Raw genomic sequence first — 15,282 nt, forward strand, 5'->3', positions numbered from 1 at the left:
TTGGGTTTAGAAAAGGAGGGAGCCAAATTCCAAACCCAAAGCCAGCTTGATATATAATTGAATCAGAATCACAATCCTAGAGTTGAAGAGATGTAGATGTTAGGCAGTGAGATATTACCCTGTGTAGATTGGGATCAATTGCTTCTTTCTTTCTCCTGTAGACATCTGGATATCAAAAACCTTATAATTTCTGGAAGATGGGTATTTCTATTATTCTGTAAAGACTGAAACAGAACCCTTCCCCAACCCAAGTTTTTAATTTTTTTCTTAAAACTTGTAGAGATATCACATCAGTGGATGAGCTTTTACTTTTCCTCATCAAGCTATTTCTTCAGCTCAAATTGAATTTTCATTAATTTTGTCAGTATCTGTAGCTTTTCTTCTCCTGCAGAAACAAAAGCAAAACCCCTTCCTCAACATAGGTTGTATACTGGTTTCCATTTTGAGATCAGCACATTTTTTAAGTAAACCAGGTGGTTTAGCTCAGGAGTATTTTTCTATTGTCCAATGTCTCTCCACTGCTGTTGTCTTTTTCTCATTAGCATTGAGAAAAATCAAGGTTAATAAAGCATTTTGTAATCTGTTTCTAGTCATTATTACCTCCTTCTGTTTATTCAGGATATCCTTAAAGTTCAACTAGATTTTCTATAACTACTTGGCCTGTGGGATTGTGTGGTATACCTGTAATATGCTTTATATTATAATATGCAAAAAACTATCTCATTTTATTGGAGACATGCTAGAACATTGTCACTCTTAATGTATACAGTTATTTCCATAACTTCTAGTAGGTTTGCAATCACAGAGTCAGCCTTTTCAGAAATCATAGGAAATCCCCTTTGAAATCCTGAATAGGTGTCAATGGTATGGTGTACATACTTTAATCTTCCAAAATGAAATATATCCGTATGCCAAATTTCATTTCTTTGTATACCTTTTAGATTGCTTTCTGGAGATAATGGAATTTGGTTATGGAAGAAAGAAGTAGGACATTATTATTTTTTTTTTACAATATCTTAGGCTTGTTGCCAAGTGATAGAGAAATCTTTCTTCAAACCTTTGCTATTTATATGGTATTTCTTATGAAATTCTGAAGCTTCTAACACATTTCCTATTAGTAGCTGATCAGTCTCATTACCGTGTGCTAGTGGTCCTGGTAGACCCATATAGGATCTTATATAGATATATAATATTGTTAGGAATCATTTCCAACTTACAGAATATCACTTGGATATTTAAAGATGGATTTTTTAAATTTCTGATGATTTCCTGCAATTGTATGAATAATGAAGTTAATTATGTATTATTAAGAATAAATTTAATACTTTCAATATGTAAAACAACTCTCCCTTTGTACTGAGAATCAGTAACTATATTGACTGTGAAGTCCATCAGTACCATAAAAAATGCATAAAGTTCTGCTTTTTGTACAGAGTTGTATGGATTTGAAACACTTTAATTAAATTTCCTTGTTTGTGTCCTGCTTTTCCTGGTTTGTTTGAATTAATATAGAATGTGAGGATTCCAGAAATTGGCTTTTGTCATAAAATATGAGAAAGGAACCATTCTTTCATCTTTATGAATTCTATTCTCTTGCTTTTAGAATAATGGTTTTTAATATCTCCCCAAATTCACTGAAGGCTCTCTCCCATTATTCATTATCTCTCCATAGTGAGTAAATTTCCTCCTTAGTTAAAGGTACTACAATTTTTGCTGGGTCCATTCCTGTCAACTGGTGAGGTCTTAATTTTCCCTTTTGAATCAAGTCAGAGATCTTTCCTATATAAGTCTTTAGCTTCTTACTTGGTTTATGTGGTAGAAATATCCATTCCAATATAATATATTCCCTCTGCATCAAAATACCTGTGGGGGAATGTCTAAAGGGGAGTATGACTAGAATGCATTTAAGTTCTGGATTCACATGATCCACATGAACTTCCTGTGTTGTCTTTTCTACTAGAACCAACACGTCAGCTTTGGCTGATAATTCTCTTGAACCGCTTAAGTCCTTGTCTCCTTTTAGAGTATCAGCTAAATTTTGTAGTCCATATTTCAATATTCAAATGATACTCTATAAGTTGAATATGCTTCCTAACAAATTTTTTAGATCATCAAGTGGCTGCAATCTATATCTCCTTAGTGGCACCTTTTTGGGGTTTAATTTTCTGTAGCTGTATCTTACATTTTAAGAAATTAATAGAATCTCCTCTTTGAATATTTTCAGGAGCAATTTGTAATCCTCAATGAGTCAAACTATTTTTTTTTAAGTTCTTCAAATATGCTTTTATTTTTTGGTATTTTATGACAGGGTTTCTCTGTGTAGCTTTGCACCTTTCTTGGATCTCACTCTGTAGAACAGGGTAGCCTCGAATTCACAAAGATCCACTTGTCTCTGCCTCCCGAGTGCTGGGATTAAAGTGTGTGCCACCACCGCCTGGCCAAATATGCTTTTTAATGGACTTAATTTTGGATCATCTAATAAGATATTATCCATATAATGATGAATTATGGAATATGGAAATTTCACACATTTATCTCCAATGTTTTTTGCACAAAATACTGGCACAAGGTAGGACTGTTCAACATTTCCTATGGGTGGATCTTCCATTAATATCTCTTGACTGGATGGTAATTGTTATAACTAGGTACTGTCAAGGCAAATTTTTCTCTAACATTTGCTTGTAAAGGTATGGCTAAGAAACAGTCTTTTAGAGCAATAACTATTCTATGCCATTCTTTGGATAAGAGAGAGGGCAAGGCTTCCCAGTCTGTAGGGAACCCATAGGCTGAATTACTTTATTATTAGCTCTCAGATTTTTCAGCATTCTCCAATTACCAGACTTTTTTTAGTAACAAATACAGGAGAATTGCAAGGCCTGGTAGATTATTCAATATTTTGAGCATTTAATTGCTCTTGAACCAGCTGTTCTAAACATTTTAGCTTCTCTTTTTTCAAAGTGCTTTGTTCAACTCAGATAGGTTTATCAGTTAGCCATTTTAAAGGTAGGGCTATTGGTACTTCTGAGAGTTCAACAGCAATTTTGCTATTATATGTACAGACTGAATGGTTGGTGACTGTTTTTATAGCATGTTATGATATTATTCCTAGAAATATGCATTGGTCTGTTTTCTATGTCTGAGATTTTTAAGAATTTTAATGTGGGTATTCCACTGATGCAATAGTTCTTGGCCCCAAAGATTTACTGCTACATTTGCTACATATGGCTTCAGCCTTCCACTCTGTCCTACTGGCCCTATACATTCAACCCATCTCAAACTATGTTTTATCTGAGGAAGGGTTCAAATCCCTAGAAATGGGACATCTACCTCTTGAAGAGGCCAATTGCATGCCATGATTTTGGTGTAATTACAGTCACATCTGCACCTGTGTTTACCAGTCCCTCCAGAACAATGCCATTTATTGGAATTCTATGCTTTGGTCTTTGTTAATTTATAGAAGTCTGCCAAAATATTCATTTCCTTGTGTTCTTTCAAATTTGTGATTCATCTATCAGAACTGTTCTATCATTCAGTGCAGTATCATTCTTTACATTAGACATTGGGTTATTTACTTGTCCTTGAGAGGAATTTCCTCCACAGTGGCAGGAAAAGCTTGGACCATGTTAAATTTGGGGGCCTGCAAGAGGCACCATGAGGCACTTTCTACCAGTAAAGGGTTGCCTCGCTTATCTATTATTGATCTGCACTCATTGGTCCATTTTCCCAAATGGAGCAGCATATTGTATGGGGCATATGAATTCTGACTGTTGGTACTTGTATATTTTAGATTTCTCAGAGAGCCAAGTAATCAATCAGCCAGATCAAACCTGGAAATTCTGATGAGTAAGCTGGATCCAGCAGTCATGGCCCAGTTAGTTCTACATGAAAGAGAGTGTTACTGCAAAGGATGTCACTTGTGAGAGTGGAATTTGTAGCCTGATACCAGGTTCTGCCATTGATGCCACACTGTTCAATCCTTGTGGCTACTCAATGAATGGGATGAAATTGGATGGAACATATTGGACTATTTACATCATTCCAGAGCCAGAAATTTCTTATGTTAGCTTTGAAACAAACTTAAGTCAGATGTACTATGATGACCTGATCAGTAAGGTTATGGAAGTCTTCAAGTCAGAAAAATTTATGACCACCTTGTTTGTTATTCAGAGTTCTAAATGTCACATAATGCTTTCTTCCCCCCAGAAGATTGAGGGTTTTAAATGTCTTGATTGCCAGAGTGCTATGTTCAATGATTTACAATTTTGTTTTTACCAGTTTTGCTAAGAAGCAGCAACAGCAGCAGAGTTATTAAGAATAATAAAGAAGAAAAACACAAAAAGAGAATACACACAGGAGGTGGTGGCTGCTGTCTAGATGTTGACACTGGGGGCTCTGTTCTCCATTACCACCACCTTGTAGTTGCAGAAAGTCCTAGGTATATTGATAGTGTAATCATTTTGAAGTGTATGCATTATTATATCAAAGAGTTAGATATCTTGCATGAATCTTCTCCTCTGTGTTTAGGTGTTCTATGCCACTCTTGCTGTGAAATTGAAGTGCATGTAGAAAAGAACTTTGGCTGTACAAATCCTTATGACTCATGCAAAAATGATTCAATTTGGTTTATGCACAGTGTAATATTTCTGCAGGCATTGTCCAAATTCCCCCACAGACAAGGCTTTTGTCCTCATTAGATGCTAGCCTCAGCTGACCATCTGTGACTGTTCTATTAAATTGCTGCCAGAGTTTCTACATCTCCACTTGCAAGAGCATATTCTGTACTAGTGTTATTCAAGAACAATTTTTAAAAGTAGTTTATGCAATGGCAATTAAAGTTTTTCTTCCACAAGTTGAGTCCTTATAAGAAAAATGCTTATTCCAGTAACTGTTTTGTATTCTATTGTTTTAATAGTTGTTCCTGCTTTCATAGTGCTGTGATTGATTTCTTCTCTCATCATGGTGTCTTTTCCTCATCCCTCAACTCACTGCTTCCCTCATTAAAGCAATACATGATTACACAGGGGCTATATATATAGTAATCTTATACCCCTGGTGGGATTTTTGAGATGGTCTCTGACTTAATTTTTTTAAGACATAAGAATGTGGCATCCTTTTTGGCATGAACTGTGGAAAATAAACGATAAAACTGAATGTATTAAATGAAAAGAGTTCAGTCTCCAGGGGTGGTTAGCAGATAGAACCCATAAAAAAAACCTTGATGTAACTGGTAGGCTGTGTGGTGCACTTTAATTAGCTTTAATGGAGTACCAGCCATGCCTTCACTAACTTATTAAGTAGTGATCAGAGGAAGTCCACTGAGTCAAGGAAGATATTTAATCATAAACATTCTGACCTCAGTACATGCAGTCAACTTTTAACCTATTGCCACCAATTTCTACTGAAAGAAATTTTGATTCGAAGGAGAATCTGAGGCATTTCCATCTGTGATTTAGAAGTTGTAAATTTGTGATGCATGATTTGTTCTGACTTTACCTGTTCCTGTGTAGTCTTCCTTCACCATGGTGTTCATATGATTAAATGAAAGGCTGCCCAGAAAGAGTACCATCCAGGTTACTCAAATAGGTAGAAATATATGAACACACAAAACAACACAATATGCTGAAATATTTAATGGGACTAGAAATATAGGCTTTCAAGAGTTGGCATATTAGTTGTATTTGCAGATATTGTGGGATTGAAACAGCTGGGCAAAGAACAAAATGGACTAAATTTCCTATTTATTGCCTTCTTACTATTTTCTTGGTACTTTCTGGACTGATGCAGTGATGTTCTGTCCCTTCTTTGTTTATAATGACACACTTTTTTAGCTTTTCTAAACATAAAATCTACATAGTTTGAAATCAAGTGGTTGGAACACTGTCAGAATTGATACTTTAAGCATGATGTTGATTGAATGCTTCATTGGGGAAGCCTCCAATCAGTTTTATCAGTCCGACTCTGTAATGAGCACAGCACCTAATGTTTGAAATGCCATTTCGAGGACCAGTGCTTATTTAAGTTGGATTTCATAACCCACTAGATTTTGTTGGTTAGTGGTCTGATTCCTTCATCTTACAGAATTACAAATTCTAATGTGGAAATTTCTAATGTGAAAAAAGCCTAGAAAGCCAACAGTAGATTGAATAGTGATCACAGTGTGATTGCAGGAGAGGAACTTTGGGTGCCATAATTTCTTTTCATTGGTGTTGGGCTTTTAATCATTTGAAATGTATTTATGTACCTCAATGTAAGCTTCAATAAAAGTTTACTTGATTGTATAGTAAAAACAAAGGAAACATTCTATCATCTATCATATTTTTTAGTCAAAAATTTTATATCTAATTTATCTTTCATCATAACTAAGGAAAATTATAACTGTCTACTCTTCAACTACATCAAAGACTCCAGAAAGACATAATATAACTTGAGAAAACAGAAAGTGTATTGCAAACAACTTCCATACTATAAATTACAGAGAAATTTTGGCTACCTGGACAGTCATCCAAAGTTCCTCTGCAATGTTGGGAATCCATGTTCAACCTGTAGGCCTAGAGTCTCTCAGTCACTTTTCCTTGAGTCCTATATAATGTCTGGTAGTCTTTTCTGCAAAGCAGAAACCTGAAGAACCATCTTACCAAGTTTTGGCAAAATCCAGTGGTCATTTTCCTGTATGTACAACATCCTGTCAAGCAATTGAGGGCACTTTTTTGCCCAGTGGCTAATTTTTGCCACAAAGAAAGCAAACTCCATAATGAATTGGGGCCCAATATTATCAAAAGTTTTCTCCAGTCCTGCCTGGCCCGGTAGTCCCACAACAACTTATAAAGTAATTACTCAAAGGTTTAATATTATTTGCAAACTGTATGGTCTATGGCGGACCTCCTGCTAGCTAGCTCTTATGTCTTAAATTAACCCATTTCTATTCATCTATATTTTGCCATGTGTTCAGTGGCTTTACTGTTCTGCTGGCCTCTTGTTCCTTGGTCAGCAGGCTGTTATCCTTCTCTTCTCTCCTCTCTTCTCCTCTCTCTTAAGTTGGAATGTACTATCTAAACTTATTCTGCTTTATCACTAGCCAAACAACTTTATCAACCAATCAGAGCAACACATATTCATAGCATACAGAAAGACATTCCACAGCATATGGAATAAATTGAATAGAGACTCTTCAAGTTTAATGGTCATTAAGGGAAAGAAACATTTATCATCAGAGTTCAGAGGCTTTATCTTTGTAGCTCAATGCACATGAGTGACCAACATTTGTATGTGCATCGTTTGAAGAAGGTGCTTATTCATAGTAGATGAAGGTAAAATAGCCTCTCATGTCCTTTCTTAAAAGAAGATGGTGTGGCTAACCAAACCAAGAACAGTCTAAGGCTACTAAATTGTTTTCTGTGCTTACCTAATCAAGATTCTTTGCCAGAAGAGGATTCCTGGATGTCAGATGACTATCAGATGAATACCCCCTTTAATCATTTGAAATGTATTTCATAATAGAGTCCTTAATCTACTCTGGATCTGCAAGGGTCCATTTTATTTTTATTTTTTCTTCCAAATTCTCACCAGAATGTCTCATTAAGCTCAATTTATATCATAGAAAGACATTTCTATCATAAATAGCTGAAATACAAAGAGTCTAAAGCCCTAAAGTTACAAAGCCCTAACAGAAATACTGTCAGATTTATTTTAGCAACAGTTCCACTATTAGCACCAAATTTTGTATGTGTTATTTTTCTCATAATTGTGACAAAATATCTGATCAAAGCATTAGGATAAATGATGTATTTAGGCACACAGCTTCATGCAGTCCAGTATATCATGGCAGATGTAATATGGCAGCAAGAGGTCATAAATCACATTGCTTTCACAGTTATGAAACAGAAAGTAACTGATACTTATATTAGGTTCATGTTCTTCTTTTACTCAGTGTGAGACCCCAAACCATTGAGTGATACTACCCATATTTAGGTTGGCTCATTCACATCAATTTACTGTATCAATATAATCTGTTACTGACATTTCCAGAGATCTGTTTACATGGTGATTCTAAAATACAACAAGTTGAGACATTACCTCAACATAATGAAGGCTGTATTATATTTGACAAGTCTATATCAAACTGTGGTTCATTGCTTTTTATTCTTTGCTCTTTGGGAGCCCACCACCCAGTTACCAAATAAACACAGAGAGACTTATTGTTACTTATAGAATGTCCAGCCATAACTTGGCTTGTTTCTAGCAAATTTTTCTTAAATTATTCTGCCTAACTTTTTCCTTTGGGCCTTTACTATTCTCTAATATATGTCTTTCTTTCTTAATCCATAGCTGGCTGGCTGCCTGCATGGCTGACCCCTGCTGTCCTCTCTCTTTCTCATTTTCTTCTTTTCTAGATTTCTCCTATTTAGTCTCTCTGCCTGCCAGCCCAGCCTATTTCTCTCTCCTGCCTAGCTATTAGCTGTCCATCTCTTTATTAGACCAGTTAGGTGTTTTAGACAGGCAAAGCAACACAGATTCACAGATTTAAGCAAATGCAACCTGAAAGAATGCAACATATTTTTGCATCATTAAACAAATATTCCACAGCATAAAGGAATATAACACATTTTTAGCTAATATTCCACAACATCCAACATTTTACTAAATGACAAAAACATCTAAGATTTTCCCCTAAAACAAGGAATAAAAAAAGAGTGTTCATTATTTCAATGTTTTTTCAAAGAAAATTCAAAGAAGAGATTGAGCTTAAAAGCGTATTAAAAGAGAAGAAGTCAACACATCCCTATTTCCAAGCCACCTGTTCTTATGCTTCAGTGCTCTAAGAGTCCAACTAAAAACTTGGTATCTGATAAACGTTTTCAGAAAGACAGCAATACATAATCAACTTGAAATGTCAATATCATTAATCTATCCCAATAAAAAAATTTTTCCAAGGCAAAAATGAAAAACACATACAACCTTGGAGAAAAATTGGAAATAAAATATAGACTGAAAAATGAACATACACTTCGACTGTGACATTACAGAAAAAAAGCATATTCAGCACATCATGCTAGAAAAACTGGACTTTCACAATTGAAAGCTGAAAATATAATGCTATTGTTCATGTTGTATCAAACTAGTTTAATGTGGATTAAATGCTATAATGTAGGACTCAAAACTCTGTAACTCCCAGGGGAAAAACACAAGATAAAATTTCAAGCAATAGGCATCAGTGATCAATATGTGACAAGGGTTCAAATAACATGTGAAATAACAGCTAAAATTGACATATGAAAGTGAATAGAATTGAAAAGATCCAACACAGTAAATTGGTATAATCAGGAGAATGAAGATGAAAATACAAGGTCCTTGAAAATTTTTGTCAACTGACAATCTGACAGGTGATATAGAGATGATTCAAGTGAGATGGGTTCTCAGTGTTGAGAGTGGGAAATGAACATGAGCTCTCACCCCTAATCAAGAAGCTATTTGCAATTGATATCTGCTAGCAAAGGGGAAATCAAGTTTCACCAATTATATCTCTGGGAAATATCAATCACACTCCACAGCAGGCCCCATTCTCAGAAATTGTTGGACAACACAAACTGACCTCAGTGGTAATTTTTTTGTAGTATTTGTTCCAGTTTTGAATTTTTTTCTTGTCTTATTGGAGTTTTCCTGTTTGTTTTTGTTTTCCTTTTTGTGCTTGTTTCTAGCTTTATTTTTTTGTATCTTTATGTTGTCTTGTTGTTTGGAGGGTGAAAGAACATAAAGTTGGGTGGGTAGTGAGGTGAGAAAGATCTGGGAGGAGCTGGAGGCAGGGCAAAACATTATTAAGTTAGATAGTATAAAAAATTTAATACAACAATAGATTAAAATTAAAGGTAATGCAATTATATCACTCCTAAGTTTAACAAAGTCATTAACAAAGTAATCTAAGTAAGCATTCCATAAAAATACTTACATTTCTATTTTTACTCTATTGTTTTTCACAATGATCAAGAATAACAACATGCAAATGAATAAGGAAATTGTGGTACATGTACACAATAGAATTTTATTGTTCATCTCTAAAGAAGAAGGAAAAGTATTCCATTAAAAAAATAGATGGGACTAGAAACATCATGCCAGACTCAGAAAGATACAAGTGTTCTCTTTCATGTATGAAATATGTGTATTTATAGAAAGATCACATGAAAGTTTAAAATGTGTCTTATTATATCTTCTTTCATATTCTCTGGAACATACATTTAATAACACATACTCATATAATGCATGAAAGCAGAAGAAGCTATCTTGGGGAAGACAAGGCAGTGAGAAGTAAAAGGAGTGATGGAGGAGGTTGGTCTGAGGGTGATTACAAATGAGCAGTCTCAAGTCATATATACTTATGATTACGTAATGAAACACATTATTTTGTGTGATTAATGAAAGCATTGAAATGAAAACTAATCATATATGTCAAATGCCTGACAGTGTAATTACATGCTGATTTCCACATATACTTCTTTCATTTCTGTCAATCAGATATGAGAATTCTCCTTCCTAAATAGCCTTAGCAACACCTGACAATGCTTATCTTTAGAAACTGTAAAATATATATATTTTTATATAGTATTTGCCTTTTCCTAATAGTAGTCACATCATACATATTTTATGAATTAGTGTTGATATATGTTCTTAGGGATATATCTGATTGATTATTTTGATCACATTTTGCCGAACTACTTGTTTCATCACTGAATTTTGATTTGAGATACTTTCATGGTTTTTTTTATGACTAACAATATGTCTTTATCTGAACATATTCCATATATATATATATATATATATATATATATATATATATATATATATATAATATCAGTATTTCAGTCCTCCTAGTAACACTTTAAGAAACTAATGTTCACTATTGCCATACCCTCCTGCTCCTGTAGTGTATATCCTATAATTTTTTAATTTCTATGTGAAGAATTATCAAAGTCAACTTGACATTTTTTTTTTTGAGCTGAGGATCGAACCTGGGGCCTTGCACTTGCTAGGCAAGCACTCTACCCACTGAGCTAAATCCCCAACCCTTGACAATTTCTTTATGAAAGGTTTTTGGGTCTCCATTACAATATATTTCAATCTATAGATCAGATAGTGATATAAATCAAATCTTAACAATATTGAGTAACACATACTTAAATGTGTTAAAAACACTGCTAGTAATATTCTATATATTTAAGTGCATAGTACTTTCATAACTTCTGTCAGGTTAGGACATGAGTGCTTCATATTGCTATTGCTTTTATTTATGCTTTTATTTAAAATATCTTTTTGCCTTTTTTTATTATTATGTGTTTTAATTTTATATATCAGCCATGGCCTCCCCCCTCCCACCCCCACCCCCATCTTCCCCCCAGCCCCTCCCCTCCATTCCCATGTCCTCCAGGACCAAGACACCCCTGGGTACTCATTTAAACCTGGTGGATTCAGTACAGGCAGGTCCAGTCCCCTCCTTCCAGGCTGAGCATGTGTCCCTTTGTAAGCCCAAGGTTCCAAACAGCCAGCTCATGCACCAAGGAAAGGTGCCTCAAATATCAGTATTTTTTGTTGCCAGCTCACAGAAATGCAGGTGAATGTGCACTGATCCCATATCATTAAGCTGATGATCTGTGACTATTACTATTTTTAATTCTAACACATTTCCTACTTTCTAAAAAAAATCATCAATCTGTAACTGAAGATAATTCCATTTCTCCCTTTTGAATTTGCATTTCTATATTTAGGTCATTGTATTGTTCTGATTTAGCACCTCCAATTAAAATTTTGACTAGAGTAATTATCAAGGATATACATTATTTTATAAGCATGGAGAATTCTGGTTCTGTCTTTCTTCAGATAGGATGATGCTATTCACAGCTTTTCAAACATTTACATGTATCTATTCCAGGAACTTTGCTTTGGCTGTTTTTCAGTGTCTATTATAGATGTGTATTCAATATTGTCAACAGTTTTACATTTGGGGTGAACTTATTTTTTTCAGTATGATTCATTGTACAGATTTATTTGATAATGTTAAATAACATTTTATTTTTAGATTCAACTCCATCTAATCAAGATGTAGTATCTTTACATATTTTGGCATCTCGTTTATTTAAAGATATATAAGAATGTTCACATATGTCTCTGAAGCTCTTTCCCCTGGTGATTCACTGTTCTCATCTTCTTTACTCTAGAAAATATTCTACATATGTCATTACACTTTTTTGTTCTATGAATTCTGTTTTAATAATTTTATAATTTGATGTTTCTTTTCTGAGTGTTTATGACATTTCAACTAAATAAATGCAACTGTAAATTCTTACCAGATATTTTAAAGTTCATTTTATGGTCCTTGTCATACATTTTTAAAAGGTGGTTTACCTTGCCATGAGCTGGTCGTTATGTCCTCTTCCAAGCTGTCATTATTATTTTTTTGTTTTTTGCTTAAAATTATTTTTATTTCATCTTCACCAACTATTTAAAAATTATGTTAGATAATTGTTAATAAATATTCTATATTAGTTTTCTGGTTTTTCATAGAAATTCACTGTTATATCACAGTTCTTGCTATGGATCCTTTTATACTATGAAGTGAAGGGTTTATTTGCAACATTCAGTTCTGGTTGGTTGATTTTTTTTTTCTGCTGGAAATCCCACTGTTCTTTGTTTGCTTAGCCTGAAGAGATGAAAGAGCTTTCTAAATTAACCTTCCAGTCTCACTAATTATTAAAGGGGTGCTCTAGTTGGAGATTTATAGCTAGTCAGGCCCTTTTGCGGGATTGGGGGGAAGCAAGTAGATGGGAATAGTGGACCTTGCTTACCATCCTAGGCTTTTGTTTCAGGGTAGGATTTCTGGAGTTTCAGGATGAGAAACCCTAACCTCTATTCTGGTTGCATAGGCTTTCTGTTTGGGAAAGAGGACTTACAGAACAACTGGAAATTCCCAACAGGAAGATTGTCTGCAAACTTATGAGTAATGTATGGTTTTGTGTTTCTTTAAACTTCTTCATTAAAAATTCTCTTTTTGTCTTTATTATGAACTTTTTATACATTTTACATGCAAACCACAGATCCTGTTCTCTTCCCTCCTCCTGCTCTCCCCAGCCTCTCCCCAAGCTACTCCCCATTCTCTCCTCCAAAAAGGTAATGCCTCCCATGGGGAGTCAGCAATGCCTGGTTCATTCAGTTGAGGCAGGTCAAAGACCCTTCTCCTGCACCAAGGCTGTGCAAGGTGTCCCACCATAAGCTCCCAAAAGCCAGATAATGCACCAGGGATGGATCCTGATCCTAATCCTACTGCCAGAGGCCCCTTAATCAGACCAAGCTACACAAATATCTCACTTATGCAGAGGGTCTAGTCCAGTCCTATGCAGGCTCCAAAGGTGTTGGTCTAAATTTCATGAGTTCCCACTAGCTTGATTTCATTGTCTCTGTAGGTTTCCCCCATCATGATCTTAAGGCCCCTCGCTCATAGAATCCCTCTTCCCTCAGTTCAACTTCAACTTCAGCTTGACTTCTGGAGCTCAGCATGGTGCTTGGCTGTGGATCTCTACCTCTGTTTTCTATTCTATCAGCTACTCTATGAAGACAGGGTATTCATCAATCTTGTTAGCATAGTAAGCCAATTCAGGCACCCTTTCCACTCTTGCTAGTAGTATAAGCTGGGATCATCCTTGCGGATTCCTAGCACTAGATTTCTCCCTATCCCAATAATGTCTCCCTCCATCTATTTTTCTCTTTCATTGATCTCCCACTCTATCCCTGTTCCAGCTCAATCATCTCATTTCTTTACATTCTCATCACCATCCCTTACCCTCTTTTGCTCTCCCTCACCCCTAGTTTATTCAGGAGATCTCATCTATTTCCCCTTCCCAGGGTGATCCATGTATTCTTCTTAGGGTCCTTCTTGTTAGCTAGCTTCTCTGGAGCTGTGGGTTGTACTCTGGTTATACTTTACTTTACATCTAATCCCCACTTATGAGTGAGTGCATACCCTGTTTGTCTTTCTGAGTTCTGGGTTCCCTTACTCAGAATATTTTCTTGTTCCATGCATTTTCCTGCAAATTTCATGATGTCATTTTGTTTGTTTGTTTGTTTGTTTTTTTACTGTTGAGTAGTACTCTAATGTGTATATGTACCACATTTTCTTTATCCTTTCTTTGGTTTAGAGGCATCTAGGTTGTTTCCGGGTTCTGGCTATTACAAGTAATGCTGCTATGAGTAGTTGAGCAAGTGTCCTTGTGGTATGATTAAACATTCCTTGGGTCTTGAGGCAGGTTGATGCCCACTTTTCTGAGAAGCTACCATACTCATTTCCAAAGTGTCTGTACAATTCTGAAACTGAGACTTTGTATCAAAGGACAGTGTATATAAGACAAAATGACAGCCTCAGAAGGAGAAAAGATCTTTACCAACCCCACATCTGAAAGAGAGCTGATCTACAAAATATATAAAGAACTCAAGAAGTTAGACATCAAAATACTAACAATCCAATTTTAAAAGGGCTACAGAGCTAAACAGAATTTTCAACAGAAGAATCTTAAATGGTTAAAAAGAGATTTAAGGAATTTCTCAGTGTCCTTAGTCATTAAAGATTCTTAATTCTTTCTGTGGTTTACCCCAAAGTTTATAATCATGTGTGATTTGCTACAACTACATTGTGACTTACACATTTATTACTCAGCCTTCCTTTCATTCCTTTCTTACACTGATTTTTCAATTGACTGTTTTCTATTTTGCTTTTATTTTTAGGAAATTAGGACCATTTTGCAAATAAAACTTGACCTACTTATTCTATAATTTCAAATATTGAAGATTACTGATGATAGCAAACTCCTTTATATTCTCACCTTTTCAGAGAAAAGAAAAGATTTAATAAAGTTTTGAAGAAATTTTTTATATAAATTCATGAAGCTTTACAATTATTCTTTGGTCCATACATGCAAGATTAGTTTACTTTTATCATCAAAGCTTATTGAATTTTGCACTACAAAAGAGATCCCCAATAAGCAGTAATTAAACTAACAGATATAGTGGCTCCAAGATTACTTAACATATATCATTCCGTAGACTTTGCAATCTCATCTCTAACACTGACTAAGATAAACAGCTCAGGACGTGTTCCATTGGTGTGACTGGAAGGTTCAAATTGCAGTGTTTCAGACAACAGTGAAAAGCATGAGCATGAGAAGTATTGGATATATATTGCGGAAGTTATCCTTTTATCTCTCACAAAATGTTCTGATATCAAGAGAAAATCAAGAGGTGCGAAGA

The 15,282-nt window shown here is 35.1% G+C and overlaps 1 protein-coding gene and 1 pseudogene across 1 annotated transcript in view; both read left to right on the top strand.

Moving 5' to 3' along the window:
• Sntg1 (syntrophin gamma 1) overlaps window positions 1-15,282 on the top strand; it is an 826,637-nt gene that overhangs the window by 534,253 nt on the left and 277,102 nt on the right. The gene's annotated exons all lie outside the window — the stretch shown is intronic.
• LOC118578451 lies at window positions 3,652-14,768 on the top strand (annotated as a pseudogene).

The sequence above is a fragment of the Onychomys torridus genome, chromosome 2, assembly GCF_903995425.1.
Source record: "Onychomys torridus chromosome 2, mOncTor1.1, whole genome shotgun sequence".
NCBI lineage: Eukaryota > Metazoa > Chordata > Mammalia > Rodentia > Cricetidae > Onychomys > Onychomys torridus.